We start from the raw sequence: 26,788 nt of genomic DNA, 5'->3' as shown, positions 1-26,788 counted from the left end.
AGTGATTTGTACAAAAATCAAAACTCCTCCTCCAGGATTCAAATTAGTGGAAATGAATAGTTGGGGCTAAACATATGCAAATACACTTACATAAATATAAACAAATGACCTTAAAAGAAGTTTGGTTCAGCTAAATTTAAGCAACACATTGTATTGTTCCTTTGTGTAGAGATAAATTAATAATAGACCACTCCAAACATGGAATTATAAAAAAAAATACTCATCTGTTAAGTCAAATGATGTTTAAACAGAAATTATATTTAAATGCTAAATTTGAAAGCCTTACATCACATGCATTCAAATGTATTCATTAACAAACTACACCAATTGGTATATACAATTTCAAGTGGCTATCCGTTAATATAGAAACTGCAATACAAATATATTGAAATCACAAAAACTGAGCAAGGAAAGACACTGGGTGTTATAGGACATATTTATATTTCTGCAAAATAAAAATCAAGATCTTGACCAGTGTTACTTATTTAGAAGACATCCACTGTTCTTAGAAACCAAATTATTAATGATTTTATTATGGAAAAACTGAAGGAGCTAAGAATAGGAAAATATTATTTCCCTCTTGAATAAACATTTGCAAATCACAAAGACTAGAGGCATGAGCTATGGGAATTTCCCTTCTGAAGGATGTGTCACTAGTTAATGAGATCAACAGTCATAATCACAGAGTGATGGTTTATAGTATGGTTCCACTATTAACCATTACTTCTCCTTATCTCTTTTCTATAATTGAAATAAAGATGCTCATGGCATTTGTAAATAGCAAAGATCTCAAACTGATGATGTGTGCTTAATATAAAATACCGATGATCCAAAATGGAAAGCTGAAACATAGGTTGGATCCAATAAAATAACATTTTTTAAAAAAGAAAGAAAACTGGTATTTACATTTAAGAAGTCAAGCAAAGTAAATCATGAAGATGTGTCTAAAAAGTAAGCACACTAAAAAAAAACTCAAAGAGTCAAAGAACAGCTACACATGAGTTCAAGAAGCCAAACACAATTTTATGTTTCTATAAATAAGTACGTATTATCTGAAAAAGCATACACTGAGTCATTTTCTGTGAATACAATACTAAATAGAATACTGAAAGTAATATGTGAAAGATTTTTTTTTGTAATCAAATTGGTTGGTACAAACTCCAGGTTAATTTAAGTAGGTTTAATTTTAGCAGGAATACTCAGAGCCTCTATGGTAGCTATTTCTTCTCAAATGTGTTTGACCTTGGAAAACTTATTTTTGCAGAGAACTAATTGAGAATAACATTAAAACCAACATCCTTGGGGAAACACTAAAAGGACAATGAATTTTGTAAATGGGACTCTGTATAAAAACAGAGCATCAGGAAAATGTCCATATAAACCCCAATTTTTCTGCTACCCTAGGAGTCTATAGTGCTTGATTACCTACATCTGATAGATAGTTCTAATTCCCCATGGTACCTTGAGCAGAGTTTCTGCTGAGCAAAATTTTGCTAAAGTACTACCATAGGTGAGTTATTAGATGTCATACACCAAGATGGGTGACCATGTTTTTAACACAGTGATAGGTTGTTGGAGGTTACTGAGCTTTGGAGCCACTCCAGTGCTGATCAGTCACTGGATTCTGTACATACATCAGAAAGATGTATAGTGTTTTTAAAGTCTATTTGTCAAGCATTTTAAGTTTCTAATAATATCACTAATTAAGGAAATTTAAGTTTGTGTTTTCACAAATATTTACTCTTATAGTTGTGAAAATGCATAATATTACTGATATTTCATCATCACTTTAGCTTTCTTCTACTAAAATATAACACTAAAATCTTTAAAATATTTTAGGTGTAGTTGGACACAATATCTTTATTTTTTATTTTTATTTTTACGTGTTGCTCAGGATTGAACCCAGCCTCTTGCATGTATTAGGTGAGTTCTTTACCAATGAGCCGCAACCCCAGCCCTGATATGACCTTTAATTTTTTTAATTGGACTAATTTCATATTGTCTTTGTTTTGTTGTTCCCTCAAATAACACCTTAAGCTCTGTTTAGCCCAATATTTACAGAGTGCATCCATACATAACTATTTGTTGTATGACAGAATAAATAATTGAATGGATAAATGTCAATGTTGAAATTTGCTTTTAAGTAGCATTAGCAGACAAATTGATATGCATTGTTCATTGTATTTAGTTAGGAAAAACAAAATAAGGGAATATTGCCTAAAACTGCAGTAAAACAACTGAATTTCATATTTGTGAGGTAAGCAATTTCAAGTTTAAGGTCAACATCAAGGACCAGAAAAAAATCATCCAAACAACTAGTAGCATCTTCATCTCTGTATCCTTAAAAATGGTGTGTAGACAATTTTGCTTAGAAAGCTGAAGTCAGGGTATTGTTCTGCAGGTCTGACAATCAGAGAAAGTTATTACACACTATCTTTTGCCCAAGAAAATTGATAATGAAATTTTTTATTCAATTCATGTATATAGTAACATTGATTACTGATTAATTAGGGACTAAAAACTAGTTGTACCAACATTTTAATTCCATGTCAATGAAATATTATAAATTAATTTATTTAAATAAAATACTGTAGTATATTGATTTACAAAATGACTAATTAGCCCACCAAAACTTGTAGGAGACCAATGGACTTCCCACTTAATATTTAAAGACATTAATGAATAAACAATCACCAAGAAGTTATTTCAAGGATGTAAATATTTACTTCAAGCCCTAATCAATACTGAAATAGACCTAATTTCAGTCTCAGTCCTTCCAAATCACTGCATAGCAGCAGAAAGCTCAGTACTTAATAAGTAGTTCTGAAAGTTGCTTCATTTTCTTTAGTTGAGTAAAGAGCAAAGGTTTTTGAAAGGATTGGGGGGAGTTGTTTGCCTGTTTTCCATTGTCTATCCCAACCAGTACCCTAATCTTTGTTGAACAGATCTCGACAGAATCATTAACATACCCAAGGTGTTGCCATTAGAGAAATATTTTTTGTCTGAGGTATAAGCTCATTTAGATGATGCACCTATTGTGTGAGAATTACCCTCTTTTATATATTCAAACCATTCTCTAAATTATGACCTTATACCTTTTCTGAATTGTACAACAATAAAGAGATGGAAATACTTTTCAAGACATCAGTTATCAGAGAGTGAATCTTGTAAATTGGGGCTCAAACAAAGTAATCAGAATGACATCACATACCAGCAAGCATTTCTGCCCTCTCCAGCAGTACCTCTCAGAGAACTAGTGGCCCCAAAAAAGCAGCTTCCAATGAATATGAATTCCATCAGTCACATCCCCTCTTTTTAGTGATGCATTTCATGTGTCTAGAAGCCAAAATTGTCAAGAGTGCTTTATCATATCAGAAAATTTTCAATTGTTAATGAATCCTTGTATAAAATATTATCAGAGCCATAAACAACTCAAAAACAAAATCTAAGAAAACCACAGAAGCACTCATCACACTTCTGCAAATGGCATGACACAGGATAACAAAACCACTGTGGAATTCAAAATTATTTTTAATAAACTTTTTGGAGTATTATACTCCATATTAATATTTATTTCATCAACTAATGATTGACTGTTCAGGAAAAAAGAAGGCAAAAATTAATCTGTCTCAGTTCAATTGTGCAAGGTAATTACTTCCAGGTTGAATATGGGATTTATTTCAACTTGGCTCACAAGGAAATTGGCTTACAATTTGCCAATGTACACATCTAATTAGAAGGCCTCTTCCTCTTTATCATAAACGTATCTCCACATTCAGATTGACATGTAGGATAGCCCTAAAGAGAGCTGGAATTAGCATACATAATATACTGTGTTATTTATTTTTTATTGAATTAATAAGTAGAATGATATGTAAACACTCTCAAAATTAAGGCATAAACTGAATATACATTAAAAGTTAACTTTACAAAGGGGGGAGTAGAAATATCTTGCCTCAGATGATGACTTTGAAAAGCCAAGAAGAACAATGGAATCCTAGGAATTAGGTATTATATAGGCATATCAGCAGAATGAGGCCGAGTCACATTGGGTTATGTTGTACCAATTTAAGGAATAGTAAAAGTAAAATGCAAGAAGCTCAGCTCCTGGCCTAAAGCCATAGAATCAAGGAAGGTTGAAATTTAGGATCAACACTTCAATATCTAGTCATAAAATATTTCTAGTCTTAACATTCCAAAATAGCACACCTGTTTTGGACTTTATACTACAGTATACAATTTGATCAGTTCATAAATCTGACTATACCCAAAGTGCACAATACTTAGAAATAAAAATGTATGTGTTCTGGTGACCATTTCTGGGCTGGTAGAACTATGTGTTTGATTGTTTGCTTACATTTATTCTTAAAAGTCTAGGACTTAGCTTAATATATTTTGAGTAAATATTATGTTTTCTAGGACTACTTTTTTAGCCTCCTACTCTGAGTAATTTTGCAAAGTAGGCAATTTTCTTCTTGTGTGGCAGCTTTTCTTTCAGAATGCAATAATGTGAATTTAGTTTGTTTTATTTTAAACCCAAACTTATTATTTACTCTTTTTAAAATATTTATTTGTAAAATTTAATTATAGAGAATAGTGGGTTTCATTGTGGAATAATTGAACACATGAATAAGGATTATTATTTGAATGTGATTAACAAGAATATTAAGTGAATTTGACTTATTTGTACACAATGATCATAAACTCCTAATTGGCAGGGGAGTCCACTTAAGATCTCTCTATACAAAACTCTGTCATTGTAGGACTCGGAAAATGTCCTTTAGTAGTAGGAACTCAATTCCCCATCTTTAATACCAAATGTGTAGTGTTAACATAAATATTCAATAAGCTAATTGTGTTACTCAGTTTTTTTCCCACTGTGAACAAAATACCTGACCTGTAAAAGTTAAAAGAAGAATAGTTTCTTTCGGCTCACAGTTTCAGAGGTTTCAATTCATTGTCAGCTCCCTCCATTGCTTTGGGCCCATGGTAAACAGAACATCAGGCTGGAATGGTATGGCAAAGAAAAGCTGCTCAACCTGACATCCAGGAAAGAGGTAGATGAACATCCAGGAGAGAGGGGGGAGGGGTGGTAGAGAGAAGAGAGAGAGAAAGGAAAGGGGCCATGGACCAGATATAGCATTCCAAGACATATCTCTAATTAGAACCCACATTCTATAGATTCTATGACCTTCTAATAATTCCATCAAATTATGAGCCCTGTCCTGGTTCAGTCATAGGACGAGTTTTTTTTTCCAATTTTACAGCTCTAAAACAGGTGGCACAAAAGGCCATGGCATGGTTTGGTCATGAGACTGGTCTTGTCACATCTGACAGCTCTTAAACAGCTGGTACAGAATGCATGGTGTGGTTATGTCATGGGAGCAATATTGTCTCATCTAGCAGCTCTAAAACAGGTGGCACCAGAGGCCCTGGTTTTGTTCAGTCATGGGACCAGGTTTTTCCCATATTACAGCTCTAAAAAGGTAGCACAGGAAGCCATGGCCTGGTTTGGACATAGGACCAGACTTGTCCCATGTTACAGCTATAAATCAGGTAGCACAGAAGGACCTGGTCTGCTTTATTCATGGGATTAGATATTGACATATCTTGCAGCACTAAAATAGGTGACTCAGGAGGCTCTAGCTTAATTCAGTCATGAAACCAGGCTTGTCCCGTCTTGCAGCTGTAAATCATGTGGCACAATTCACGCTAGCCCATTTCAGTCATGGGACCAGGCTCTTCCAACTTACACCTCTACAACAGTTGGCAGAGGAAGTCCAGGCCTAGTTTGGTCATGGGACTAGTTTTGTCCCAACTTACAGTTCTAAAACAGGTGGAAGGAGGCCCTGGCCTGGTTGTCATGGGACCATATGCCTCCCATTTTAGAGCACTACTACAGCTGGTACAATAGGCTCTGGTTTATTTTGGTAATGGGAACAGGCTTGTCCCATCTTACTGCTCTCAAGCAGGTGGCACAAGAGACCTTGGCCTTTTTTGTTCATGGGACCAAGTTTGTCCCATCTTACAGCTCTGAAACAGTTGGCACAGGATGCCCTGGCCAAGATGGGTTATGTGCGTAGATTTGTGTTAAGGTAGAGCTCTAAAACAGGTGGCACAGAAGGCCCTGGCCTGATTCATTTATGGGACCAGGTGTCTAAAACTTGCAGCTCTAATACAGGTGGTACACAAGATTCTAGTCTATTTCGGTTATGGGTCCAGGCCTGTCCCATCTTATAGCTCTAAAACAGTTGGCACAGTAGGTCTTGGTCTAGTTTGGTCATGGGACCAGACTTCTTCACTCTTACAGCTCTAAAACAGGTGGATCAGGAAGCCCTGGTCTGGTTTGTTCATGAGACCAGGTTTGTCCCATCTTACATCTCTAAAACTGGTGTCAAAGAATGTCCTGACATTGTTCGATCATGGAACCAGGTTTGTCTCATTTTACAGCTCTAGGAGGCTCTGGCCTGGTTCAGTCATGAGACCAGGCTTGTCCCATCTTATAGCTCTGATACATGTAGCACAGTTGGCCCTGGTCTAGTTTGCTCATGGGACCATGTTTGTCTCATCTTAAAGCTCTATAACTGGTGGTATAGGAGGCCATCCTCAGGAAACATCATTTGTCCAGGTTTGTCCCATCTTACAGCTTTAATATAGGTGGTATAGGAGGACCTGGTTTGGTTTGGTCTTTGGACTAGGTTTGTCCCATCTTACAACTCTAATACAGGTGATATAGGAGGCCCTGGTCTCATTCGGTGATGATACCAGGCTTGTCCCCTCTTATAGCTCTAAAACAGGTGGTACAGTAGACAATGGTCTGGTTTGGTCATGTTACAGGGCTTGTAGCATATCACAGTGCTAAATCAGGAAGGCCCTGTTCTAGTTTGGTCATGGCACCAGGCTTGTCTCATCCTACATCTCTAAAACAGGTTGTAAACAGGTCCTGGCGACCAGTTTTGTTTTATCTTACAGCTCTAAAAAATGTGGTACAGGAAGCCTTCATCTGCTGTGGTCATGGGAGGAGGCTTGTCACTTCTTATAGCTCTAAAATAGGTGGCACAGGAGGCCCTGGTCTTGTTCAGTCATGGGAACAGGCAAGTCTCAGTTTACACTTCTTCTTTTTTTTTTTTTTTTGCATTTACCAGGCTTGTTCCATCTTACAGCTCTAAACTGGTTGCACCGGAGGCCCTGACCTTGTTCAGTCATGGAATCAGGGTTGTCACAACTTATAGCTCTAAATCAGGTGGCATAGAAGGCCCTAGTCTGGTTTGGTTATGGCACCCGGTTTTCCCAATTCTGAAGCTCTAAAACAGATGGCACAACAGGTCCAGGCCTGGTTCTATCATGGTATCAGGCTTGTTCTATATTACAGCTCTAAAATGGAACAGGAGGCACTGGCATGGTTCAGTTATGGGACCAGGCATGTCCTATATTACAGCTCCAAAACAAATGGCATAGGTGGTCCTAAACTGGGTTTGTCATGGGACAAATTTTGTCCCATCTGATAGATCTAAAACAGGTGGCACAAGAGGACCTGACCTGGTTCTGTTATGAGACCAGGCTTGTCCCATCTTCAAGGTATAAAACAGGTGTCACAGAAGACCCTGGTCTGGTTTGATCATGGGACCAAGCTTGTCCCATCTTACCACTCTAAAATAGTTAGCACAGATGCACCTGCTCTTGTTTGTCATGGGAACAGACATTATTCCATCTTGAATGTGTTCCTAGTCCCTTCTTGATCATGGTCACACGGCTACCTTGTCGCAGGGGTAGAGACGTGGAATCAACACACAGACACCGGGTAAAAGAACTGGCTGGAGACCTGCTAGTAGCTGCTAGCTGAGACTGAAACTTATTCCAATGTTTCCTCTCTTTTTATTAAATTTGTTGCCAAAGGAAAACCATGATGAGAGAAGAAAAGAAAAGGAAAAAGCATAGAAAAAGAGGGGAGAAACAAGAAATAGAAAAGAGAAAACATCCAGAAATAGCCCTCTCCTGTAGCTGCAGTTGTTTCCTGCTGTTCTGAGAGGACAGCCACTTTTGACTAGATCTCTGTCTGTCATTTGGGTCCCAATCTGAGCTAGGCATGGGGAGCAAAGAAGACATGAGGGCAGGAGACCTCTCTCAGAAGGGGTGAAGATTTAGGCCTTTGCACAGGTGGGAGGGTTGATGTTCTTTGCCTCACCACTGTTGGTGCCCAAGCTTTCTCCTGATGGCCCCTCTGCAACTGTGCCTGTCTTAGGTTGTTCCTCCCTTGAGGAATCTTACCTGTAATTGACTAACCAGTCATCCTCTGGGGCCAAACAGGGTGATGTGGAGTGTGCAAGGCATTACTACTGAGAGGACTGCTGCAAAAAAAGGCCCTGGTTTGCTTAGGTGATGAGACCAGTCTTGTTCCATCTTACAGCACTAAAACATGAGGCCCTGGTCTGATTCAGTCATGGGACCAGGCTTGTCCCATATTACAGCTCTTTAATCCTTAAGATGTAAGAGAACTATCACTCCGAAGTAAGCTGCAATTCAAATGGTTTTCTGATAAGATTCATAAGCATCCATCACATACAACAGATGCACTTGTCTTATGTACAGTCCAAAGAGATAATGCATCTGGGAGGTAAAGCATCTGTCAACTGTTTCATGGAAGCATTACTCTCTGAAATTCTCCCCAGAGTGAAGAACCTTTAAGAGTGCAGATTTGTGGCTGTCAGTCGAAGCATGGAGTTTTCATTTGTGTATGTTCTATGTGGTGCTAGTGTGACCACTATTCTAGTCTGTGACTCTTTGCCTACTCATGACTCTCTTATTTCCCTTTGCAGAACATTATACTGCATGCAGGATCTAAGCTGATTGGACAGGTGGACCACCAACCAGAGAAGCAGTCCTCTCTCAAAGCATTTGTGTGTCCCTGAGATCTTTCCACCGAGATACAGTTGTCTATACTGGGGTCCATCCTCTGTTGTAGCCATGAACTCTGAACTATAATAAGAATGTTAAATATACTGCTATAGTTTTCAGAGGCTTTGGGATAGTGTTTAGCTTTACTTCTCTACTTTATTTAAAGTTTCATTGAATACCAAGCAGAAAACTGCCTTGGGTATAGACTTCAACTTAATTTTGTCAGTTGTGTTCTACTAAATAACACATTTCTGTTTCTTTTTAATTTTTCTTTACCTTGTTTTACGTTATTTGTCACTAGTAGTTTTTTAACAGCTTCTGACAAGAATGATCAGTTTTCATTTTACATGCATATTCAGCAAATTCCCTCAGAAATAAAGCAACTGAAGTTCTCAACATTCAAGTAGAAGAAAACTACATGTCCACAATGGGGCTAAGGCTAGATGACTACAGCATCCCTCTAAATAGCCACCCACATAGGGAAAAATTATAATATACACCAGAGAGTCCCTGGAAAGCCCATATCAGAGCATTTATACAGTATTGATAGTGGAATACCACATAGTAATAAAGGGAAAAATACCAGATTACCCAATAATATGGAAGATTTCAACAGCATTATGTTCAGTAGAAAGTGTGGGTGAAAAGTTACATACTATCTGATTTCACATGTAAGTAGTTTCAAGGCAATGGAAAAGTATGCATGGCTTCCATCAAGTACATGGAATGTGTGATGTTTTCAATGCTCCAGTAAGGTGGCCTGCATGGTGGGGAGATTGACTACAAGAGGATTGCAGAAATTAGAATTGGTTTTCCTCTAGTTTTCTTCCATTTAAAAAAATACATAAATAAACAAAGGCAGAACCTGTATAAACCCTATGGATTGGGCTAGAAGTGAAGATATCATTTAGATTTACTATACAGGGATCTATTTAGTATATATAGATATGATAATTAGTTGTCCATTGCTGAAAGAAACGACCTGATAAAAACAACATCAACGGAGAAGGACTTAAACTGGCTCAGTCTTTACGGATTCAGTCCACAGCTATTTGGACCTCTTGCTCTGGGCCTGTGGTGAGGCAAAACTGCTTGATGGGAGGGCAAGGCAGACCTGAGATGCCCACCTCATGAGGAGGGGAAAGGAGAGAGAGAGAGAGAGAGAGAGAGAGAGAGAGAGAGAGAGAGAGAGAAGAGAGAGAAAGAGAGAGAGAGAGAGAGAGAGAGAGAGAGAGAGAGAGAGAGAGAGAAAGGACAAGGGGGCTAGGGACAAGATGCTCTCTCAGGGCACTTACCCCGGGACAAACTTTCTCCAACTAGTCACACCTCCTACAGATTTCTGAAACACCTAGCAATTCCTTTAGTTATGACCCCATCAAGCTGTTAAGCCACTGATGTGGTCAGAACCTTACACCCATTCCTAAAGCCCCACCTCTAGCTATGGCTGCACATGGCACCAGCCTGCTACACCTGAGCTTTGGGAAGCATCCCAAATCCAATAACGACCATTGGTAAATGGGCAGAAAGAGAAAGTGTATACACGTGGCTGTGGGGACAAGCACCTAGTGTCCCTAGACCTGGGTAGGGGAAGGAGACTAGCATGAATCCTCCCTGATCACATGCACGTGGGAAGGGGATGAGCACACATTATACCTAGATTACAGATTCTAATTTTTATTCTCCAATGAAAGAAGCCAGAGTTCTTTGGAGAAGTAACCATTTAAGGCACATATAACTGTGCTGAGATTGAGAAAACATTTATAGAACAAATGAGAGAAGATAAAAGCTTATAGGAGCCAGCTTGAAGGGATTTGTTGGCAAGTGAGGAAAACTGTAGTTTCAGAAACAAAGACAGTAATCTCTTATAAGCAACTGAAGGAAATGGGGATCCATGATTCCATACTACTTTAAATTTGTGAACACATAAGTTGGCTTTTGCCTTTGGGTTAAATGCCAAATACAGAGAATGTCAACATTAAAAAACAAACAAACAAAACAAAAACATTAGTTCAAAGCCATCATTGTACTGTTATAGTTAAAGCTTCTTCCTGAGTTTCATAAACTGACTTGCAGACCACTCACATATAATCGAATCAAGCCTTTATTGAAGCACACTAGTAGCGACTGACCAGAACATAAAGCAGTTCCCCTGATCATCCCAGAACAATTGAAAGGGCACTCCTTATAAGCCTGAAAACTGCAAAAGGGATGTTCCGGGGTCTAGTCAATTCAAGGAAGCCAGGGTACAGAAGCGGGAGAGTGCAGTCAAGCGGAAGGAAGCCTAACCAATCACAGCCCAATCACCCCAGTTACAGAAACAGAGCCCCGTTACCCTAGTTACAGAAACAATGCCCCATTAGGTAGTTCTGTGTTCTTAAAGGTTTCTATAGGAAAAGGAAAAGAACATCTTGCCCCAATCATGACCCTTCTACTTGGCATGGTTGTTTTACAGGATGAAGTCAAAAAAAAATGGAGTCACATTTGCTTCTACTATCGAAGTAGTAATGGACCCAGATAAGAGAAAAATAGGGGCTGCAACTAGGGGTGGAATTTGAACAAGATAAAGAGTGTCTACATAATTTCAAAGGAACTCTACAGATTCTTCTTAGTTTATAAATAAAAAATACTTATGAGTTAATTTAAGACTGAAAAAAAAACTTATCAGACTCTTTGTAAACCAATCAAAAGAAAAGGATCTCTAAAAATGAGACAAACTGACATCAGTTGCTTGTACATATAAATATTAGAATATAACAGAATTTGTGTGGCATTCCTGCCTTTATTAGTTGGGGTTATCTAGAGGATCAGATCCAATAGGAGGTATAATTATACAAAGGGAATTTTTTAGGTTGTCTTACAGGACCAGAAGTTGGATACTCCACAATATCCATCTGCATGCTGGAAAGTTACATGAGTCAGGAGCTGCAAAGACCAAGATGCAATGCCAATCAAAATCCCAACAGCATTTCTTGTAGAAATAGATAAAGCAATCATGAAATTCATATGGAAAAATAAAAGACCCAGAATAGCAAAAGCAATTCTAAGCAGGAAGTGTGAATCAGGCGGTATAGTGATACCAGATTTCAAACTATATTACAGAGCAATAGTGACATAAACAGCATGGTACTGGTACCAAAACAGGTGGGTGGACAAATGGTATAGAATAGAGGATACAGAGACTAATCCACAAGGTTACAACTATCTTATATTTGATAAAGGGGCTAAAAGCATGCAATGGAGGAAGGATAGCATCTTCAACAAATGGTGTTGGGAAAACTGGAAATCCATATGCAACAAAATGAAACTGAATCCCTTTCTCTCGCCATGCACAAAAGTTAACTCAAAATGGATCAAGGAGCTTGATATCAAATCAGAGACTCTGCGTCTGATAGAAGAAAAAGTTGGCTTCGATCTACATATTGTGGGGTCGGGCTCCAAATTCCTTAATAGGACACCCATAGCACAAGAGTTAATAACAAGAATCAACAAATGGGACTCAATTAAACTAAAAAGTTTTTTCTCAGCAAGAGAAACAATAAGAGAGGTAAATAGGGATCCTACATCCTGGGAACAAATTTTTACTCCTCATACTTCAGATAGAGCCCTAATATCCAGAGTATACAAAGAACTCAAAAAATTAGACAATAAGATAACAAATAACCCAATCAACAAATGGGCCAAGGATCTGAACAGACACTTCTCAGAGGAGGATATACAATCAATCAACAAGTACATGAAAAAATGCTCACCATCTCTAGCAGTCAGAGAAATGCAAATCAAAACCACCCTAAGATACCATCTCACTCCAGTAAGAGTGGCAGCCACTATGAAGTCAAACAACAACAAGTGCTGGCGAGGATGTGGAGAAAAGGGTACACTTGTACATTGCTGGTGGGACTGCAAATTGGTGTGGCCAATTTGGAAAGCAGTTTGGAGATTCCTGGGAAAGCTGGGAATGGAACCACCATTTGACCCTGCTATTGCCCTTCTCGGACTATTCCCTGAAGACCTTAAAAGAGCATTCTACAGGGATACTGCCACATCGATGTTCATAGCAGCACAATTCACAATAGCTAGACTGTGGAACCAACCCAGATGCCCTTCAATAGATGAATTGATAAAAAAAATGTGGCATCTATACACAGTGGAGTACTATGCAGCAATAAAAAATGACAAAATCATAGAATTTGCAGGGAAATGGATGGCACTAGAGCAGTTTATGCTTAGTGAAGCTAGCCAATCCCTAAAAAACAAATACCAAATGTCTTCTTTGATATAATGAGAGCAACTATGAACAGAGCAGGGAGGAAGAGTAGGAAGAAAAGATTAACATTAAACAGAGACATGAGATGGGAGGGAAAGGGAGAGAAAAGGGAAATTGCATGGAAATGAAGGGAGACCTTCATTGCTATACAAAATTACATATAAGAGGTTGTGAGGGGAATGGGAAAATAAACAAGGAGAGAAATGAATTACAGTAGATGGGGTAGAGAGAGAAGATGAGAGGGGACGGGAGGGGGGATAGTAGGGGATAGGAAAGGTAGCAGAATACAACAATTACTAATAGGGCATTATGTAAAATTGTGGATGTGTAACCGACGTGATTCTGCAATCTGCATTTGGGGTAAAATTGGGGGTTCATAACCCACTTCAATCTGATGTATGAAATATGATATGTCAAGAGCTCTGTAATGTTGTGAACAACCAATAAAAAAATAAAACATAAAGTATAACATTAGGAAATATTTTTAAAAATTTAAAGGTCATATCGGGGCTGGGGTTGCAGCTCATTGGTAAAGAACTCACCTACTACATGCAAGAGGCTGGGTTCAATCCTGAGCAACACGTAAAAATAAAAATAAAAAAAATAAAGATATTGTGTCCAACTACACCTAAAATATTTTAAAGATTTTAGTGTTATATTTTAGTAGAAGAAAGCTAAAGTGATGATGAAATATCAGTAATATTATGCATTTTCACACCTATAAGAGTAAATATTTGTGAAAACACAAACTTAAATTTCCTTAATTAGTGATATTATTAGAAACTTAAAATGCTTGACAAATAGACTTTAAAAACACTATACATCTTTCTGATGTATGTACAGAATCCAGTGACTGATCAGCACTGGAGTGGCTCCAAAGCTCAGTAACCTCCAACAACCTATCACTGTGTTAAAAACATGGTCACCCATCTTGGTGTATGACATCTAATAACTCACCTATGGTAGTACTTTAGCAAAATTTTGCTCAGCAGAAACTCTGCTCAAGGTACCATGGGGAATTAGAACTATCTATCAGATGTAGGTAATCAAGCACTATAGACTCCTAGGGTAGCAGAAAAATTGGGGTTTATATGGACATTTTCCTGATGCTCTGTTTTTATACAGAGTCCCATTTACAAAATTCATTGTCCTTTTAGTGTTTCCCCAAGGATGTTGGTTTTAATGTTATTCTCAATTAGTTCTCTGCAAAAATAAGTTTTCCAAGGTCAAACACATTTGAGAAGAAATAGCTACCATAGAGGCTCTGAGTATTCCTGCTAAAATTAAACCTACTTAAATTAACCTGGAGTTTGTACCAACCAATTTGATTACAAAAAAAAAAATCTTTCACATATTACTTTCAGTATTCTATTTAGTATTGTATTCACAGAAAATGACTCAGTGTATGCTTTTTCAGATAATACGTACTTATTTATAGAAACATAAAATTGTGTTTGGCTTCTTGAACTCATGTGTAGCTGTTCTTTGACTCTTTGAGTTTTTTTTTTAGTGTGCTTACTTTTTAGACACATCTTCATGATTTACTTTGCTTGACTTCTTAAATGTAAATACCAGTTTTCTTTCTTTTTTAAAAAATGTTATTTTATTGGATCCAACCTATGTTTCAGCTTTCCATTTTGGATCATCGGTATTTTATATTAAGCACACATCATCAGTTTGAGATCTTTGCTATTTACAAATGCCATGAGCATCTTTATTTCAATTATAGAAAAGAGATAAGGAGAAGTAATGGTTAATAGTGGAACCATACTATAAACCATCACTCTGTGATTATGACTGTTGATCTCATTAACTAGTGACACATCCTTCAGAAGGGAAATTCCCATAGCTCATGCCTCTAGTCTTTGTGATTTGCAAATGTTTATTCAAGAGGGAAATAATATTTTCCTATTCTTAGCTCCTTCAGTTTTTCCATAATAAAATCATTAATAATTTGGTTTCTAAGAACAGTGGATGTCTTCTAAATAAGTAACACTGGTCAAGATCTTGATTTTTATTTTGCAGAAATATAAATATGTCCTATAACACCCAGTGTCTTTCCTTGCTCAGTTTTTGTGATTTCAATATATTTGTATTGCAGTTTCTATATTAACGGATAGCCACTTGAAATTGTATATACCAATTGGTGTAGTTTGTTAATGAATACATTTGAATGCATGTGATGTAAGGCTTTCAAATTTAGCATTTAAATATAATTTCTGTTTAAACATCATTTGACTTAACAGATGAGTATTTTTTTTTATAATTCCATGTTTGGAGTGGTCTATTATTAATTTATCTCTACACAAAGGAACAATACAATGTGTTGCTTAAATTTAGCTGAACCAAACTTCTTTTAAGGTCATTTGTTTATATTTATGTAAGTGTATTTGCATATGTTTAGCCCCAACTATTCATTTCCACTAATTTGAATCCTGGAGGAGGAGTTTTGATTTTTGTACAAATCACTAAGTTAGTATTATTGAGAATTTGAATCTACTTTACAATAGAAGACCATCTTTCAGTTTTCATTGTTAACATTAATTAAGAAAGGAATATACCAGAATTAGTAGAGAGCTCAAACCCTAAGACTGACAAGTCCTGAGTTCATGATTGACACTGTGCCATTTTCTATCTGAGGCATCATGAATAAGTTATTCTGTGCATTAGAACTTCAGTTCCCCATTTGTAAAACGGACATCAGGATGGTGATGAATACCTACCTCATAGCATTGTTTTAAAGACTACATGGAATGAATTCAAGTAAAGGCCCTACTACATTGCCTTACAAACATTAAGTGTTGGGTAATGTGATTACCAATCTCTTAAGTTTTATTTGTAAGCAAAACGTCTAAACTGTCCAGAAAAAAAGTTAACATGTAAAATTAAACTTTTATTTGCATGAGGCTCTGGCAATCAAAACAGACATATTTCTCAAAAATTTTCTATTTTTATGATTGCCTTGTATATATTATCTAATTAATACAACCTGGCAGTATATTTTAAATTCAGAATATTCAAAAGCACTTAATATGCCACCATACCAACATCATCAAAGACGTTTGAATCACAACACTTACCACATTTGGCAGAAATGTATATTGTAAGTGGGATAATAGGGTCTACTGTTGTTGCATGGCCCATGCGTGGCCCAAACAGTCTATAATAAAACCAACAAAGCAGTAATTCTTTCTCATTTACACACAAGTATTCCAAATTTGTCCAGTTGGAAATGGAGCTCTTTAAAATAATTTAATTTTAGGACATGGATCTAGATATTTTGTTTCCTTTTTAAAGCTATCTAATTTGATTAAAATTTTGTTTGAATGTTTTTCTTTTCTTAAATATAGCAGATGTTACAAAAATAAAATGGGAAGGCTATGGGTAAAATGCCTTTGTTTGAAACATGCTATTATTTAATACTACAAAGACAATGAGGTTTAATTATGATCAGTCCTTTAAGTATCAGAAAAACAGACTAGCCAGCAGTCTAAGTCATCTGAAGAGACAGGCTCAGAGAAAACATCTAGTACATAGTACCCACACAATCAGCAAGTCCTTATGGATGCTCATATAGAGTGTTTCTTCACAAAGAAGCATTGTTGAAGGGATATAAGTTTAGGATAAAATATAACCTGCACTTCACTCTTTGTGGGTTCTTAGTTGTTCTCTCAGAAGATGGTAATTCTTCTATCCAGAGGGCTACTTCTGTATAATGAAAAGGTTCTTCAGGGGGAGTAAATACTTACCCTCATTTCCACTTTGCCTTTACCACTGGTGCCTTCTGACTGTATCTTTAAGGGATAAGAGCCTTCCATAGAGAACTTTATAGTAGAGACTTAAAAAGGATAACCTGGTTCTTTTTCCCCACATGGAGCAATTAGCTTATTGCATAAAACAATTTTTTTTCTCAGTTAAAGACCACGTATTACATACACTAAATTGTTTTGTGCTTTTTTTAAATTTCATAAAACTAAAAAAAACCCTTGACTATTGAATCCTATTCATATTTCACCAAAACAAGATGGCTCAATACGTTGACTAAATTATAAGATGCTCAATAAATTGAAGGAACAATTTGAAATGACAGGATTTTCCAATAGATAAGAAAATAAGAATGTGAACTTTTAAAATTTATGTTATTCTCATTTCAAACTATTTTAAACTATTTTTATATTTCTAAAGAAATATCTTATTTGTTTTATTTAGTAATAAATGACAGTGGAATGTCTTTATGCAGGTTGAAATATCATACATACATGGGTTATATTTTCTTATTTTTCTTATTATACATGTTGTATTATCTCATATATATATGACATCATATATATATATAAATATATATATATATATATATATCATATATATGGAATTATATATTATATACATATAATAATACAGGTACATAATACTAATCTTCCTTACTCCATATCCTCTCACCTTACCCCACTCTCCTCTACATCATCTGAAGTAACAACATTCTTCTGTAGTGCCTCCCAACCTTATTGGGAATTAGCCTTCATTCCCCCACCAGGGACTCTGCTTCTATTATTGGGGCCTGTTTGATGGACATGCCAGTGGTGGTGCTGCCAAAATGGCCTCACGGCTCCTGCATCGCCACATCCGGGAGCAACTAAAGGACCTAGTAGAAACACTTCAAGACCACCACCACCTCCCCTCTGCCTCCCATGCACCTCATGGACCCCAGGTTCCTCTGATTCTACTCACTTGATTGGTCCTCAGTCCTGCTGGTCTTCACAGAAGGAAGTGACCCATGAAAGCCTGGTAGTAGGGGCCATTGAGAATGACTTCCAGCTCATGGCTGGCTAGGCAGACACTCTGGCCAACTCTGTGTGAGAGTCAGGTGGCCTCAGGGACTGACCCTGAGAACCCACAACACTATTTAAAGCCAGAGCAGAGTTTGGTTCTGAGGGGAGGCAGAAGGGATAGTTACCCCCATGTGTTTCACTATTTTTCCAGTTGTGGTTTGGCTGTGCCAGATGATTTCTGCAGATGGGAGTGGGGAGGGTGACTCGGTGTCTGCAAACTCTTCTTTTACTCTCTTCCCTCTTGACCCTTCCTCACTTGGCAGGATGAGCAGATGGCTCGGGAACAGGAGTGTCTTGGCCACCAAGTAGAGGGGGCTGCTGTGCACTGGTTGTGGTGTATCTGCTAGGCAAGGTGTATGTGGCCAATGCAGGTGACAGCAGGTATGAAGGAGAAGGGCTTTAAAAGTGGCTACAAGGGGCCATACTCTCTAGGATGGGGGGATAGAAGAGTGAGGTGGTGGGGTTCAAAGTCAAATATTGGACTTGGCATGGTGGCACATGCCTGTAATCCCAGAAACTCAGGAGGCTGAGGCAGGAGGATCACAAGCTCAAGATCAACCTCAGAACTTTAGTGAGACCCTATAATAAATTGGGTCTCAAAATAAAATCAAAACGGCTGGGGATATAGCTCAGTGGTAAAGCTGCCCTGGCTTAAATTCCCAGTACTGTAAAAAAAAATAAAATATTTAAAGAAACCCTAAAGATTGAAGGAACTTGGAGGACCATAGATATAAAGAAAGGCCTGATATATCCACAAGGAGAGGAAAGATGGAGTCCTGGGTAAGGAATCCTAAGCAGAAGGCCTGGTCCCTCTGTAATTATCCATGAAGGGGGCTGAGGAGAGCCAGGCCTTTTCTGTCTCTGGGCAGGGCCATCATTGTCTGGAATGGTGAAATCATTCCAATGTCCCGGGAGTTTACTCCGGAGACTGAGAGCCAGCGTCTTCAGCTGCTTGTAAGTAGGAACCAAACTTCCTACCCACATCGTTTACTGGTTCTTGTGCCTCTCTGCACTCTTGTCCCTGAGAACATCCCCCCAACCCTACCCTCTCTCTCTTTATCTCTCTCTGTCTCTCTCTCTCTCTCTCTCACACACACAGACCACCACCACCACCACCACCACCACCACCACCACCACCACCAAACACAGAACACTCCCTACTGGGAGCTTCTTGGGAAGGCGGCTGTGTGGGCTCTTGAGTGCAGGGCTGAGCCCAGGGGATAATGCTACAGGAAGGAGCCTGAGATGGTTTGCAGCACCCACCGTGGCCCCAGCTGAGGAAGGAAGTAAAATCAGAGGTGGGGGGAGGGAACAGAAAAGGCCCCTGGGCTCTGGAACTGGACTGCCTGGATACTGAATCCTGGTTTGTTGTTCTCTGCTAATTATGTGACCTTTGACAATTCCTTAACCTCTCTGTGCAGTAATAGTTCCTGCCCCATGGGTTGTTTTGAAGAGTAACTGAGTTAATGTGTGTATCAGAATAGTGTGTAGCATGTGGATCTTTACTTAAAGGCCTGCTATAATAAATATCATCTAGCCAGATACAGTGTGGCACACGTGTGATTCCTGCAACTCAGGAGCCCGAGGCAGGAAGAGCATAAGTTCAATGACAGCCTCAAAAAATTAGCAAGACCCTGTCTCAGAATAAAAATTAAAAAGGGCTGGGGATGTAGCTCAGTGGTAAAGCACCCCTCAGTTTAATCCCCATTACTGCAAAAGAAGAAAAAAATTAACATTATCTATATATTGTACTAGGGTATGTTGTGAGTGTAACACCCCCTGGCCCTTTGCTCTGTCTGGCCATTCTCAACCCCAGGGCTTCCTGAAACTAGAGCTGCTGGGTGGTGAATTCACCCACCTTGAGTTCTCCTGCAGAGCTCAGCCCAAGGAGCTGGGGCAGAGGATGCTCTACGGGGACCAGAACATGACTGGCTGGTAACACTTCCCTCAGAGCTGGGTCATTCCCATGGCAACCCAACCAGTCCCTCACCAGTAGCAAGGTGGAAGCTGAAGGCTGGGCCAGGCTGGGAGTTGGGGGATGGGGCCCTTCTAAGGGGTTTGTGTGTGGGTGTCAAGCTCCTAGAAGAGAGGAGGCTTTGATGCCTAGGTGATGCCTCTACTACCCCCCTCCCCAGAGCCTACAGAAAGATCCAGTTGGAGGACTTCAGGTTTCCTCTGGTCTGTAGAGAGGGCAAAAAGGTAAAATCCATGGTAGAGGTGGGAGAGGGCAGGAGGACCCACCACAATTTGTCTAGAGAGGTGGAGGTTCTACCTGAGGGTAGGTGTGGGAGGGCTGTGTGGTTTCAGAGAGCTTGGCAGAGGACTAAATAGCTGTCCCCCTCCATGTTTCCCTCAGGCCCAAGTGATGGCCACTATTGGGGTAACCCAGGGATTGGGAGACCACAACCTTAATATCTGCAGAGCCACTCTGCCCATCAAGCCTTTCCTCTCCTGCTTACCTGAGATGAGATGTATGGGGGCCTCCTTAACTATACCTTCCCTCCTCTGTGGGTCTCAAGCTGGCTTTCATCCAGGGTCCTTTTATCCCCAAGCTTCCTGTCCAGCAAACCCCACACCTCAATCCTCCCTATACTCTTTCCCCACCAGGTTCAAGTATATGACCTGACACAGTATGAGCACTTCCCAGACGATGTGCTAGTCCTGGGAACAGATGGCCGATGGGATATCACCAATGATTGTGAGGTAGCTGCCAGTGTGGACAGGGTGCTGTCGGCCTAAGAACCCAATGACCCCAGCAGGTAGGGGTTGCATGACATGATGGTAAGGGGATGGCACTGGCAAAGGAAAGGGCAAAGGGAAGCAATGCTTGGGGACCCCATGTGGGCCTCTGTGTCTATCTTCCCTTATACATGAATCTGCACATGTGCTCCTGGCAGGTATACAGCTCTGGCCCATGCTCTGGTCCTGGGGGCACGGGGCACCCCCCAGGACCATGGCTAGCATCTCCCTACCAACAAGCTGGGTTCCGGGGATGACATCTCGGTCTTTGTCATCCCCCTAGGAGGGCCGGGCAGTTACTTCTGAGGGGATCAGCCCATCCCTCCCACCACCACCCAGCCTCTCCATGCTTACCCCTCTCTCAGCCCAAATTCTGCAGTTGTCTCCCTTTAGTGGCAGTTTAACCCAAAAAGGGATATCCACTAGATCCAGAATTAGCGCTTTTGGCAAATAAACCCGATGAATAAAGGTGTGTGTCTTTATTTGCTTTGATTAGAAACTAAAAGTTAAGGAAAAGTTCTGTGCTGTGATGGAAAGGACATCAGGACAGCCCCCCCCCCCCAAAATGAATTTTTTCCAGGTTCTTCTTTCTGCCCTCTCCTCTCCTCAATCCACTCACTTGCCCTAAGTGTTCTCAGACACTTCTGTATCTTCATCCATCTGCTGATGTTTCTTCCAAATTGGGCTCTCTTCCCAAATCTTTCCTGAGCTTTAGTTTCATACATACCAATCATCTTCCAAACATTTCCGTGAAAGCCCACTGACACTTCACCTCAACACACCTCAATCCACTATTTTCCCCACAGCATGTCACTTCTCCTACTTCGTCTTCTCAAAGGGCATCAGCTTGGCTGCTCAAATTAGAAATCTTGGAGTTGGTAACCCTTTAATTTCCTCTTCATCATGCTAATCGTCACTAAGTACCATCATGTGCTATATGATGACAATGAGCTGCATTTATGATGGTATACACCATATAGCCTTGGTGTGTGGTAGGCTATGCCTTCTCAGTTTGTGTAAGTACACTCTATGATGTTTACACAACAATAAAATTGCCTAATGATGCATTTCTTATATCCCCATCATTAAATGATGCATGACTGTATTGTTGAATATATACATTTATGCATCCGTGTGTGTACCTTTTCCCACATATCTTCACTCCCACTGTCACCTCCTTATTTTTTCATTATATTAGTTTCCTAACTCTAGCAGCTCCTTGCTGTACCTGAGCAAAATTCACAGTCAACTCCTGGACATGGCATATAAGGACCTTCATGGTCTGTCTCTGTTTCCTTCTCCAGCCTCTTCTTCCATCACCATCACTGTCTTCTGTAGGCCTGCAGTAGCTTCAATTTGTTATTTAACATATAGACATCAACCTAATTTGAATAGTTCATTTGTTCTTCAGGGCTGGGCATCCCACAGCTAATGCATTCTCTCCACCCCCCAACAGCAAATGCCTCCTGTATGGCCGCCTGCAAGAGTTGTCCATAGGGAATGGCAATTAAGAGCAAGGTCTCTAGAGTCCATTGGTTTGAATTCTAGGACCAGACCCAACATCACCTCTGTAATCTCTCTGAGCCCCCATTTGTTTTCTCAGTAAAATGGAGATAACACTACTAGGCCATCAGGTTATTGTGAGGACTGAAATAGTTAATGTATATAGAGTCAGGTTCCCTAAGCGTTAGATATCTTGAGATTGTCTGTATTCCTCATTTAAACTATAAATTATTTGAAGGCATAAATCAATCTTCAGCACATAGCTCTCACTTCATACTGAGTGAACTATTGAGTGGATTAAGAGGCCTGGGGACCAAACTGCTCTTGAACTCAGTTTGCTCATTTACCAAATGCGTTGGCTGTACTTCAGATCTTTAAAGTCTGTAATACTTCTAACATGCATCCATTTGGCAAATATTTCTTAAAAATCAATCATGGGACACACACTGTGCTAGACGAGGGGGAGGGAAGACTGGAGGAGCACGGTAGTCATCAGAAGACAGCACCAGCATTGTAGTCACACAGGACTGACTGTATGAATTCTTGCTATCAGAAATCTCAAACATTTGCTAAGCTGCGTCTTCAAATCTCAGTTTCCTTACAGGCAAAAGGAGATGGGTATACTTCCCCCGAAAGAATTGTGACAAGTATTTAAAAGGTTGAGTTATGTAGTTCCTAGAATATACAAGTCAATAAAATGTTGATAGATTTCCTCCTTTTTTGTCCACCTCCTCAGTCATTTTACAAGAAAGATCTACATGTAGGTAAATACGGTATGTAACACATCAGACGGGGCTAAGCGTCACTAAAGGCACAATAATACAATAGGAGTGGGAACTATATTCCTGGTTGGGGATCCAGAAGCACTTTCAAGAGTACCCTTGGAGAAGTAGGTAGGAATTTGACTCGGAAATTCCAGGAAGTGGAAGGAAGGGAATATGAGGCAGAATGGTGCTCCGGGTCTGCAGGTCCCAGAAGGCCCGCAAGGATTCTAGTGGCAGAGAGTGGTCTTCTGCACACACCACATCCCACTCCATCGCCCGCGCTGGCACCCGGGTTTCCCAGTCCTGCCTCCCGCGAGCGCCCAGGTGGGGCAGGAGCGGGTGCTGTTTGGCCGCGGGAGGGCAGCAGCGGCCCTTCCTGACGCCACCCTGAGCGCCTCTCAACTTTCTCTAGGCCCATCTGCCCCTAGGGGCTGGAAGGCGGGGCAGAGGCCTAGTCCTCCGGGGTCCCACCCGCTCTGGTCATCGCCCACTCCTCTGCAGTCCTGGCAGCTCGCAGCGACTCTCCTTCCAGCCTCACACCCAGCCCAGGGCAGGCGCCCCCAATCCTCGCGCCGCAGCTGAGGCGACCCTTGGCCGCCTGGGGCTTGGCCAGAGGCCAGCCGAGCCAAGGACTGAAGGAGGGCGGGGGCGGGGCCCGGCTCCTAGGGTCGGTCTCAGCCTACTGCAATGGCCACGCAACTCGAGGCAACGGAGCGGAAGGTACAGGGGTCCAGGCAGGGGGAGAAGGGCGTCCCAGTTCCCAGGAGAACACTTTCCTCCTCTCCACTCGCTGGGAGCTCAGGCGGGTCTGGCGAGGGGTTTGGGCCCGTTCCCTCCCCTTAGACGAGGCGTCCGGGCTGCGCTGGGGTCCGGCCTGCTTGGCTCCTCCCCGGACTGCAGCCAGGGGCCCCAGGAGCGGCCTGGCAGCGTCTCTCTCCTGCTGAGGCCCTGATCCGAGCCCTTTCCCTTCCCTCCCGGTTTCCCCTAGCCCCCCCCGCCCCCCCCCCCAGGGAACAAGGGAGCGGCCTCCTAGGCGAGGGAACCCAGCCCAGACGCCCTGGCTAGCCCCAGGCTAGACGGCCCAGCGCGGACCTGGCCTGGGGTGCTGGGGATGGGCTGGGAGTTCTTCCAGGCCCGGACGGTGGAATGGCGGGAATAAGGGCGCGGTGTGACCCTTGGGGGCTGCCACTGTTCGGTGGAGGTTGAACACTGCCCTCCACAGTCCTTGGAAACTGCTTGGGGCATGGGGTAGGGGAGACCGGGAAGGATCCAGCCCGTGTGTGTTCGTGTGTTCGTTCATGCGAGTGTGTGAAGGAATCCACCCTCCACACTCCCCAGCTAGGGCTAAAGATTTATTTTAGGGGTGTCGGCTGGGGAGCTCAGGGCACAGAGTTCTCTCAGTTCTGGCTTTAAAGTTGAGGAAGAGGTGTCAATTGAAGAGTGAGTCTTTCCCAAACTTCAAGGGAAGTGAGCCAGGTAGGAGGCCCACTGGATCTTCGGGAAAATCAAGAGAATGAGCTAGGTGTCCCACATATCTTGTCTCAGGGGAGGCGCCAGAGGTTCTAGGCTCCGTTCCAGCTCCACTTCAGTCTCTGCGTGGGGTTTGGTTGCCCCTTGTGGCCTTGTGTCCTGGCTTGGCCTGGGCTGCTTGCTCTTCTGGCCCAACCAGAGCCTGGAGGGAAAGTCTTCTGAGCTGGGGGTTCCAGGTCACTTAATTCATGTCCTTGTTCTGAAGTTCTGGCCTCTGCCTCCCACCATCTGGTGCCAGTTGCCTTGCTGGGGGATGGCAGTGGCGCACTCTTGCCTAAGTGACTGGTAGATCAGTAGTGATTGTTCTCTATCCGTACTGCCTGGGTTGGAGTTACCCTGGGTTGGAGTTACCCCAGCCCGTGTTTACACAGCTGCATAAGTTGAACTAATGGGAGTAGGTGGGGGAGTTGGAAGAAATCCTAGTGTCAGTCACCTGGGTAGACTTCAATGAACCCCTGTTTGGAAAGGGATGTACTGGCAGGGCACATCTTCCCTGTCATTTGGGGTATCAGCAAGAGCCCCTCTGTGATCCGGAGAGTGGTTCCGATAAATTCTCAGTGACTCACGTCCTCTTCCCCCACATCCCAGTTTTCTGAAGGTGTAAGTGGAGGAGAGGGAGGGGCTGCCTAGCATCCCACTGTTGAAGAGAAACAGCCTGGGGCTGGAGTATTCTGCTTCCTAAAAAGCAGACCCAGGCTATATAATGTGAGGTGGTGGAATGCAGGGACTAGAAGAGCTCAGCCCAGCATGACAGGATGTGGGACTGAGGAAAAACTAGGTTTGAGGCAGAGATCAGGTTACCTACCATACCCTGTGCTCCCTGCCTAGTTGGTGGAGGGACTTGGTCCTCATTTGTCATTTCTTTTGGGGCTTCTCCCAGCCCAAGCGCTAGCTCCCTCCCTCTTCCCAACAGCCTAGATTTCATTTCAACTCCAGAGCCCACCCACTCTTTCTCCCTGACTGCAGGGCTGGGAATCTAGCTGGGTGGAGTTTGGCTCTCCTCCCTGGGGAAGGAGGAAGTGAGGGTAGCTATGAAGGTGTGATGAACTGCAGGTGTGATGAGCTGCTCCTTTATGTGTGTTGGTGATGAGGGACACATGTTAACCCTGGGAAGCTGACTTCTTGCCCTGAGTCACAGGGAGGGGTGGGCAGGACATAAAAGTGAGCTCGACATAGGGAGGAAGGGGCTGTTCCAGAGTGGGTGGAGGTGATTCCCTAGTGGATTATTCTGTCCCTCTGCTGTGGTGGATTTGTGACTCCCTACAGTGTAGTCATTGTCCCCTATTGGGGGCTGAGTAACCTAATGTTCCCACCAGGCCCAGGAGGAAGAGGGGAGGAAGGCAGGCTGTCTGAATGTGCGCTGTGGGCACTGCCTGGCCTGGGCCTCCTTTGTGTGACCCCGGCTTTGGGGACAAGGTGGGGTGGATCAGAGAAGCTGCTGGCTGCTGCCTCTGTCCTCTGTCTGGGTTTTCCTCTGAGGTGACATGTAGAAAGGCAGAGACTCTGGAGGCATATAGCCCTGCTTTGAGTGCTGTCCTTGACACTCTGATTATCTAACCCTCAGAGATTTTCCTTGTTGGTCAAAATGGGAAGTGCACCATTCACCTAACAAGCCACTGGAAACTGAGGTAACTAATTTTTGTCAAAATACCCAACAAAGTGTGGGCACCTTGGGGCTTTATAAATATTCCTTCTCTTATGTATCAGCCACCCAGTAAGTGGTTATGCTAGTATCTGGTTTTGTAGAGGGACTCCTTGTTTTTGACTAGGCAGGCGTGGCTCAAGCCAAGGGACAATCTGTTCTAGATTATACTTTAGCAATTATTAAACCTTAAATGTATCAAATCTTGTTACAAATGAAATCTGTCTCATGACTCCAATATGCAAAGCAGATAAAAGCTGGCTTTTCTGGAGTCATTCCTGAACACCTTGCTGAATGTTTCCCCTCAATTGAGTGGATAACGTTGAAAGTCATGTTTTCTGGTTCCCAAGTGGGTTCTTCCACCTCCCACTGCTATATTTTAACCCATTGGAGAAGACCTGTCCCTGCCCCAGAAATTAGGAATCTTAAACTCTGTTTCCTACAGGATTGGTGCTTGGCAAGAATATGCCAAAGCAAGCCCCCTTTTCTGTTTTCTCTAAATGACAGTGGAATGTCTTTATGAAGATTGAAATATCATACATACATGGGTTATATTTTCTTATTTTTCTTATTATACATGTTGTATTATCTCATATATATATGACATTATATATATATATAT

The 26,788-nt window shown here is 41.4% G+C and overlaps 1 pseudogene across 1 annotated transcript; it reads left to right on the top strand.

Annotated features, from left to right (window-relative positions):
- Positions 1-6,282: 6,282 nt before the first annotated feature.
- Positions 6,283-21,033, top strand: LOC308634069 (protein phosphatase 1J-like; annotated as a pseudogene). The gene is made up of 9 exons: positions 6,283-6,432; positions 17,694-17,980; positions 18,252-18,369; positions 18,858-18,942; positions 19,805-19,923; positions 20,124-20,187; positions 20,345-20,459; positions 20,603-20,747; positions 20,886-21,033. The product of its transcript is annotated as a protein phosphatase 1J-like (transcript).
- Positions 21,034-26,788: the final 5,755 nt, after the last annotated feature.

The sequence above is a fragment of the Spermophilus citellus genome (genome assembly GCF_964194105.1).
Source record: "Spermophilus citellus genome assembly, chromosome: 15".
In the NCBI taxonomy this organism is placed as follows: domain Eukaryota; kingdom Metazoa; phylum Chordata; class Mammalia; order Rodentia; family Sciuridae; genus Spermophilus; species Spermophilus citellus.
The sequence above is the reverse complement of the archived record's forward strand: the minus strand, read 5'-3'. Positions and strand labels throughout refer to the sequence as shown.